Source organism: Solanum pennellii, chromosome 6, assembly GCF_001406875.1.
Source record: "Solanum pennellii chromosome 6, SPENNV200".
Lineage (NCBI taxonomy): Eukaryota > Viridiplantae > Streptophyta > Magnoliopsida > Solanales > Solanaceae > Solanum > Solanum pennellii.
In genome coordinates, this window is record NC_028642.1 from 40,693,672 (window position 1) to 40,701,771 (window position 8,100).

Sequence of the window (8,100 nt, forward strand, 5' to 3'; positions counted from 1 at the left end):
TATATATATATATATATAATTTAGGTAATGATATATTAAATTGTGCAACTTTACATTGATAGAAGTTGATTTTATTATGAGTTTTTTCTATAAAAATAATTATTTCCCTCTTACATTACTCTTTAATTTAACGTTATATTATATTCCAGTTAATTTGTATCACTGAAATTGCTTATTAAATCAATTCTTGAAAATTTATAAGAATCATTTTTTGAAAACAATTAACTCAAGTGACTGCTTTTTTCTCTCTACTATTTATTAGATTATGATGCTTTCCGAGAAATGCGGAACAATAGCATTTTAAATAAATGAAAAATGAAAAATGAAAATATAAAGTTATTGTTATGAAACTATACAAATTTAGAAGAAGAAGAAAGTAGGGAAAACAAAAAAGACTTCTTATTTCTCTTGAAGTATATTCAAGATTCATAGATCTTCTTTACAATGAAGCAAAATCTTTTATTTATAGGGAAAACTTAACTTTGTCCCCAAATAGGATTCCTAACCATATTTTAAAAGTACTCCACATAATTAGACATTCACTATAACACAAATACGTTTATAACAGACCCCCTTGAATGTCGATAGATTATGTGTCTCGTTAAAATCTTACTAGATAAAACCCAGTAGGAAAAAAATCTAGTGAAAGAAAAAAAGTACACATATTTAATAATACGCATTATGGATGCCTCATTAAAAACCTTACAAGGAAAACCCACTGGGACAAAACCTTGTGAGGAAAAAAGAGTACATCTCGTATTAACTTCCCTAATGACAACATCAATTCAGAGACTAGAATCTTCGTTTTCCATGTTTGTGCACCATCTTCTTGAAAGTTGTAGTTGGTAGATACTTGGTGAATAAATCAACAATAATGTTACTTGAACAGACCTCTTGCATGTTGATATTATCATTCTTGGGAGCCCATGAGTGTAGAAAAACTTTGACGAAATATGTTTTCTTCTATCTCCTTTTATGATTCTTCCTTTCAGGGTCAAAGATTTCTCCAAATTCCTTACTTTAACTTCTTTAAGCAAATAATCTATTGCCTTTTGAAAACTCTTCAAGAGTTTCAATTATAGTTATCAACTTGCATAACAATACTTGTACATGCTCTATGCATTTTGAATCTATTTAATCCTTATCAGGATCATAAACAAGTTTTTCAAAACCTTGTATATGCTAGATTTCGAATCCATTGGATATTTTCATATTAGTTTTGTCAAGTGACAACATTCAATATTAGATGTATGACATCTTCTAGTGCCTAGATTGCAAGTCAAATAAGCTTTATGCTTACCAAGATGCATCATTCCATTTTTCACTTGATAATTATTTCTACACCAGCATGCTTCAATAGTCGTAGAATTTATATCATAATAATATTTTACAATATTGGGTGCTACTGTATCAAACATACCGTCAATGATATATCATTTTGCATTGATTCACAATACGACATAACTTATTGAGATCTCATCACTTCATTATTTTTAGGTATTTACCCCTCTCATGAGATTTCATAAAGTGTTATGTCCTAGGCTTATCAAGAGCACATTATCTTCTTATTATGATCATTTTGATTCTTTGATCCCACCCCTTTTTCAAGGATTATTTTATTTAGAATTGATTAGTTTATCATGCTTCATGCATGTCGTAGACTCTATTCTTAAGTGACATTCAATAAGAGTATTTACAACTCTTGTGTTGCTTCTAATCTCCCCTTTATTATAGACAAACTAACATATAACTCAATCTTTGGAGAATCTATCCTTTTGCATCACTGTATATTCATTGATTATATACCACATATCAAAATAATCAGAAGAAAAATATTTGGTCCCCGACCATAAATTAATTGAAAGAAAATTTGATCATAATTTATCGGTCTGATGCGTACAATTACTTTTGTATGCAATATCGTATTTCATATCAACATATAAAGCTTTATTTTCATAAACAACGATTTTACTATTTGAGACATTTAGTGTCACATCATCTTGAGTATTTATCAATATTATAAGATAAATTGTCTTAATTACATATTCTGAAATTGTGCTCTTAACTCAATTATTTTTGCACAAATAATTTTGTGAATGTCAAACAACATGTTGACAACAAACGCAAATGTGATTATCTTATAGATGCATCTTTTTATCATATCACATAATAGGTGAACGGGACCATATTCACCTTTTATACTTTTCAGAATTTAGGAATTTAGTCCCAACTTTAGTTGATCCAATCAACTTTATCACGAGAACAAGCAACGTAAAGAATTCTTGAAGAATCCTCTAGTTTTTCAATGTATGTCCATTACTCAGTGTGCACATCTTTGGGATGACCAAATTATTCATGCCAACTAATAAAATTATTAGTACTCGTAAACTCCAAGTTTACTACGTCATGTGCCTTTTCCTTTAGTAAATTTCTGATTTACTATTATATGAGTAAATTTCAATTTTATTAATCCAAGAGTAATTTTCAGATTTATTTCTTCTCAATTATTTCACCCTTTAGGTGAGTCGTGATCCCATCATTGAATGACCTAATCTGAAGAAAATTGTGCATGTAACATATTATTTGTGCCAATATTTTTGCAAATATCAAGTTGCGAGATAATAATAGGCACACATGATACTATATAGAAGAAACATTTATTAGGACCATTAAATGTCTAAACAATCCACTAGGTGGATGACTAGGTCCACAAATATTTGAATACGTTCCTAGTTTGCAGAGAATTCAATCTCAGTTTTCGTTTATGATGGTCTTACAATTAGCTTGCCTTGCTAACAATCATTACAAGAAAACTCACCATTTAAAAGAATTTTTAGGTTCTTCAACGGATGTCCACTTTAATTTTTCATAATTCGTCTAAACATTATAGACTAATGATATCTCAGACAATCATGTCAAATTAAGAAAGTACTGAAATTAGAAAACTTCTTATTTATCATAAAATGTGCCTCAATTGAACTAATTCTTGTCCAATACAAGCCTGAAGATAAAGCATGAAATGTTTCTATAATACATGTCTTCTTAGAGACATTCTTGATGATACCACATCGTTAACCAAAGGTTGCAATCTTTCTCATGCCTAGCATGGTGGCTTACACCTCATTCCCTTTAGAGAATGGATCTATATTTTTAGCATTTATCAAAAGTTGTCATTATTCATGAATGTAACACAAATATGTGAGCATATCAAATAATGATAGCTTTAGTAGCTCATTCCATATTATGTGCATTATTCAGTCACTTGTCTTCTTTCAGACATATTAGCACTACAACCACATTTACTTTACGTAATGGAGCAAATTCAATAAATTTCATGACTTCTCATTAAAAACACATTAGTTTTTCTTTAGTCATTATTATATTATCAATATGGTACATTGAGACTCACATTCAATGTCTTATCCATATAAAAGTGTCTTATGTCATTAATCGATGAATTTTGAACCCAATATCTTATCATCATGGTGTATTAGGACTTTAACCCAATGTCTTACCTTTTTTTTGCGATTGGACATAAATTCATTGCCTTATTTTTTTGGTGCGATAAAACTCAAATCTATCGTCTTACCCATAATGAAGCTCAACCTCAAGCTGTTCAAAATAATTATAATTTTATCACTTTTAATAATAATTAATATGATCGTACATTATAATTACACACAAAATTGAGATTATTGATTTATTATAATCAACATTTGTAGTTAATAAATATAGCTTAATAGATCACATACCTCATATAAAGGTTGAAAACATACCTTTCAGTAAATTGTGCTAATTTAATTATTAAAATAAATTAAGGAATTCTCTTTCGAGTCGATTAAAATTAAACGTATAGAAAGTAGACAAGTCTATTTAAATACTTACTTTAGATGGTACATCCAGATCTGTTACATAAATAATTATAACATAAAGATAAATCATATCTTGAAGATATAAGAACCTTATTGCATAACTTATGCAAGCTCTCTTTTACACTTTTCCTGTCTTCTTCATTATTCTTTAAGAATAGAACAATCGTGCTGATAAAATGTTATAAAACTATATGAATTAGAAAATGAATAAATTAGAGAAAAGAGAATATTTTTTATTCATCTTGAAGTATATTCATGATTCATTGATCTTTCACAAATCTTATTTACAATGAAGAAAAACCCTTTATTTGTAGGAAAAATCTTACTTGGTCCTCAACTAGAATTTCTAACCATATTGTTTATAACAATTTTTTTTTGAAAAGTAGTTCTATTTTTTAATGCTAAGTATTTTAAAAGTATAACTTCCTATATTTTCATAAAAAAGTAATTGTTCTCTTTTTTTATATGAAAATATATTTTCTTTAAATGTCAAAAAATTAATTCAAAATTTAAATTTTAAACATTGGATAACTATTCTTATCCCTAAATTATACTCAACTCCTAAATAAAAACTATCTTTAACCATTAACACCATCTATTAATTTTTTCATTATTTTATCTCTATTCAATCTCTTAACATGATTTCTTTTATAATAGTTCCTTTTCTAAATGAATGGTTTGAGGTGATGAGTTATATACAAGTATTTCAAATTAGGATGGGTATTTTCTTTCCAAAACAATTGCACATATATATCTTCATCTACAATTTAGAATTACTATTATTCAATTTAGATTTTAGTATTTAAATTGTTATTAAGTAGTTAATTATTCTATCCAAATTTGCATCTGATATATGTCTATTTAACTTCATTTTTTATGAACTAATAAAGGTAACTTTTAAAATTAAGAAAATCTTTACTGTTAATAAAATGATAGCACAATATCATTTATTAACACTACATTATAAATAATATATTTTAGTATTAGATTATTTGTATAATATATAAAATGAGATTAGTTGTACTATGTTTGTCACGACCCAAAACGAGCCGCGAGTGGCACCCACACTTATCTTACTAGGTGAGCGAACCAACAATCTAAATCCCGACGTTTACCATTATATAAATTTTGAATAGTAAATAAAATGCGGAAGACCAAAACTCATTAACGAAATAAATTAAATAACTTCTAAAGTATAATACTCATTATCCCCAAAATCTGGAAGTCATCACATCAAGAACATCTATCCTCAAATTACTAAGTCTAAGAGTATTCAAAAACTAAAACAAGTAGAAAGATGGTCCATGTCCGAACTTCAAAGACATCAAGACGTGAAGAAGAGACTCCAGCCCGAGCTAGGAATAATAGCTCACCCTGAAATCTGACGTGCTGAAGACTGGCTAGAGTTGCGGACGAGTCGAAGTCACTGGTGCACTTGCTGCACTCCACAAAACAACAAGAAGAACATAAAAGTAGGGGTCAGTACAAGGAACAAGTACTGAGTAGGTATCATCGGCCAACTCAAAATAGAAAGCAATATATATGGAATAATAATGTAAAATCAACCACAATACTCAACAGGTGACAATCAACAAGTACAAGAACCATTGGCAACAACATCAAGCGCATCTATGAGGACTCAAGCCTCCACACCATATCATTCAGAAACTAGGTTCTTCAAAATTTAGTGTATTAACATAATTCAATATTACTTCTCTTTATTCTTATTGTGTCGGAACGTGACACTCCGATCCCCTAATGCTACGTGTCGGAACGTGACACTCCGATCCATTATTCCCACGTGTCGGAACGTGACACTCCGATCCATTATTCCTACGTGTCGGAACGTGACACTCGATCCATCTATCCCTACGTGTCGGAACGTGACACTCCGATCCATCTATCTCATTATTTCAGTTCATCAAGCTTTATTTATGTCAAGCATCATCTTAATAGAGAGGATTTAAGATTAAAGATTTGACATTCTCATCATTCTAACCACCACAATTATACGGTCACAACATACAAACACACAATCAAGTATATAGAAGACTTTACAATACCACCCAATACATATCAATCGCTATTTAGAGTTTATCTAACACATAGACATAAACCATAACCTACCTCCACCGAAGAATCGTGATCAAGCAAGCTATCTCCCCAATGCCCTTTTGCTTTCCTCTTCGTTCTCTCTCTCGCTCGTTCGTTCTCCCTCTCTGTCTTTTTCTTTTTCTTCTTAGATTCTTTTCTTTTACCCTAATTATCATATAATTCATTATGATAAAAGTAACCCATTATTTATTTCAACGTTATCTCCTTTAACCCTCCAAGTAATTAAATTATTAGACTTAATGTAACGATCCAAAAAAAAAATTATATAAATAAGAATAAATAGGTATTTAAGGGCATAATGGTCCTTTCACGTTTTAAATGAATAATAAATAAATAAATAAATAAAAACAGATTTGTATTTATTTATTTTAAATTTTATTTGACTAATTCATGAATTAGTCTCCTAATCCTAATAGTTCTCTCTCTCTCATGCTTCTTAACTCTCTCTCTCACGTTCTCCATCTTCCTCACATTATTTCTGCCAAATATCGACAGTTCTTCATGCTTGAAGAACTCACATAAAATTTTAAGAAAAACAAGCAATCAAAAAAATATTAAGGCGAGGAGGAGTTGTTCGTTGAGTGGTGTGGACGTTGAAGTAACTTGGACTGACTTTTGGAGAGAATTTTGGGTAGCGAATTCTTCGTTTGAACATCAATAAAGGTATGGGTTTCTCTCATGGAATTCTTTCTCCAAGAGTACTTTCTTTCGGCGTTTCTTATACTCTTGAAACTAAGGTTGTTCCCCCTTCGTATTTCCTTGCCCTTAGATCCCTAACGAATTTGTAGGATGTGTATGTTGTGCTGCTAGATTTGTGCATGATTATGTGTTTAAATTAAATACGAATGTGTTTATGTGCGGGAAATTACGATAATGAACATCAAAATATGATCGGAAAAGTTAATGTATATGCGTGTATAGGGCAGTGTTTTAGGCACTGTTTTGGGGTGTATAAGTTGTGCATTTATCGTGTATTTTATGTGTGTAATGGGTGTACAATGTGATATTTACTATGATGAATTATAGTGAATTGAATGAACCATGAAATCTCCCTAAGAACTAATGTGAAAATTGATGAAAAGTGCAGAAAAATCGTGGAATAAATTTCCAGAACTTAGAAATAGGCTTTAAAAGAATCTGGAAATTTTTGGACGTCAAAGGAATAAAAAAAAAAGGTTTTGGAGGCTGCAGGGATCGAACCCAGGACCTCCCTGCAGCAGGCTTTAATTAAAAAAAAAAATAGGGCAGGGGGGATCGAACCCTCGCCCCTGCCTTCCGCGAAAAAACAAAAGAAAAGGAAAAGAAGAGGGGGCTGGGGGGAATCGAACTCGCGACCCCCAGCTACGCGCGAAAAAATAAATAAAATAAAAATGCGAGGCGTGGGAATCGATCCCACGACCTCAGTAGGCGAAAAATTTAAAAAAAAAATGAGGCTGTGGGGATTCGATCCCACAACCTCACTGCAGGCCATTTAAATAAATTAAAGAAGGAGGGGCTGTGGGGGTTCAAACCCACCACCTCACAGCCTCCTCCTCAGCGAATTTAGCTGAAAAATAAGGGGGGATGTGGGGGTTCGAACCCACAACCTCCCTATTTAAGCGAATTTAAAAAAAAAATTAGATTAGAATTCTAATTAAAATAGAAAATTAATTCTTTCATATAAATGATTGAAATTTAATTTAGAATTCTAATTAAAATAGAAAATTAATTCTTTTATGTAAATATTGAGATTTAAATTAGATATCTAATTAAAATAGAAAATTAATTCTTTCATATAAATGATTGAAATTTAATTTAGAATTCTAATGAAAATAGAAAATTTATTATGTCATGAAAATGTTGAAATTTAATTTAGAGTTCTAAAGTTATGAATATTAGAAATAAAATCAATGAAAAATATAAATGATATCCAAATAATTCAAGATTTGGGTTCCCGTGCCCAAACCTCCGTATTGATACATAAGTCATACGTGAGTAAAATATTCAAGAATAATGCCATCTACTTAGATCAAAAAATCAAGATCTTGGTATATATATATATACAAGATACATAAGTCTTGTAATACATAATCTTAGGAAAATAAGAATCACTTAACGAATTATAAATGAAGCC